A 2,017-nucleotide genomic window follows, 5' to 3' on the forward strand; every position below is an offset into this window, starting at 1 on the left:
TCAGCAGCAGCTAGGGGTGGGAGAAGGACGGGTTGGAGAGCTGGCAGTGGTGGTGCATGTCCCTCCTTACAGGTCAATGGCAGCTGGGGATGCTGTTCGCAAGGCTGGGGCTGGGCTGGGCAGAACTGCTGGCTGCAGCTGGCACACAGCTGGATTTGCTTCTGCACTGGCTGTGCCCATCAGGCAGGTCCTCCCTTAAGAAGGGCCAATGTGCTACCCATATTTAGAAAGTACAAAATGTTCATCTTTAAACCCAAGTTTAAAGCATCCTCATATTGAGGAGATCAGGGGCCAGGTTTGAGAGTAGCAGAATTTTCCTGGGGAGGAAAACTCGGGCAGCAAAGCCCTCTTGGACAAGGCCGATGGGAGCCAGAAGCGGAAGCCTGGCACCCTAGGGGTGACAGCGCTGAGTTTCCCACCTCGTGCTCCTGTCCCTGGGTGCCGCAGGGCAATGTGGGGCTCCCTGCGGGTGGGACAGGACAGCAGTCTTGCACAAATGACTTTCCTCCACCTCCATGAGCCGCCTGCGCAGGATGGCAGAAATGGCCCTGTAACGGCTGTTTCCAAGCGATTTATGATCCTGGGTTCAGCTCTGCAGACAAAGTTATTACCATCCTACAGTCTGCGTCTCCCCTCATAAACATAACCTGGCTCCAAATAATTGTTTCCTCCGGGAAGCTTTAAAATAGTTGATTTGTTACTGAAACTGTTCAGTATTTCTCTTGTGCTTCTCTGGTGCATTTTCAACAGCCTTAGAAATAACTGGGAATTTATCTTTGCGGCATCTCAGTGGGTGGGAAGGCCCACGCTGTCCCTGTTGATGGGGAGTGGAAAAGACAAAGCCACAGAAAACTGAAGTAACCTTCTCCAGGTCATACCAGAGGCTGCGTTGGAGGTGGGGAAACAAAGGCTCTTAATGACACCTTCAGCATGTCTTCTTCCAGACCTCTGCTTTAGCTGTGAGCTCCTGTTTCTTCTGCATGTGGTGATCCAGCTGTCACCCCGAGGGACGGCCCCTTTATTCCAGCACAGGCTGTGTCCGAAGGGAATGACTGAAATGGTAATTCAGAGATATTGATTCTCCTCATCGTGGAAGCGTAATGCCAAGGGCAACACCTGCTACATAATCACTCTCTTCTTATTCTGCCTTGTGGCTAACGAGTTTGAGATAAACGAGTCAGGGCCATGCCCTGGGGAATCAAATGGAGGCCCTGCTGTTCCCAGTGCAAAACTGGGACTCTGGGAGGGTCGTACAGGAAGGTGAGCTTTCTTTGCTGCATTTTGGCAGCAAAATTAGGAATTTCAGAACAAGGTGGTAAAAATGCAACTGAATGGAGCATGGGAGGGGTCTGGATGCAGGGGAACATCGTGCTGGGGTACCTCTGAGGCGCTGGAATTAGGTGCCCTTGCTTACTAGCGCAATAGGGAACGAAGTGTGTTGCTGTTTTGGTTGGTTTATCAGTTGTTGGGCTGGTCCTGGACCCTGTGAGTTGAGGACCGAGGACTAATACCTTGTAGTTTCCCCCTGCAATTGGCAGAGACAATTTTGAGAGGTCCAGGGAGATTAAATGTTTCTTTTGTTTCTTCCCTGTTCTGCATTTATACAAAGCCATCCTAGTCATTTCATACCGGGGCCTTTTTTGTCTGTTTTTGAGGATGCAAATTACCATTGCACCTCGACCTTTCCCACAGGAGGAAAAACCCACACAGCAGTATCTTACTGCTACTCAGCCAAGCCACGGTGGCAAGGAGGGGATGTAAATGGGACGGAGAGCAAGCGGTCTTTCCAGTCGCCCTCCAGCAGTGTCGGGGGTGACACACCGCAACCCAAACGTGATCTTTGGGGCCCGGGGGGCTGCCGTGCCACCCGGTTTACCTCGGTCTAACGTCACGAGGATCTCTTTCGTTTGAGTTCCTAACGCTGGTTTAAAACCTGCCCGGGACGGTCTCCAGTTTTACCGGCGCTGTCCCCTCCCTGGGTCAGACCTTGCCTGCAGAACCCGCCGGGGGGAGGCAG

Source organism: Pygoscelis adeliae, unplaced genomic scaffold (genome assembly GCF_000699105.1).
Source record: "Pygoscelis adeliae isolate BGI_AS28 unplaced genomic scaffold, ASM69910v1 Scaffold356, whole genome shotgun sequence".
In the NCBI taxonomy this organism is placed as follows: Eukaryota; Metazoa; Chordata; class Aves; order Sphenisciformes; family Spheniscidae; genus Pygoscelis; species Pygoscelis adeliae.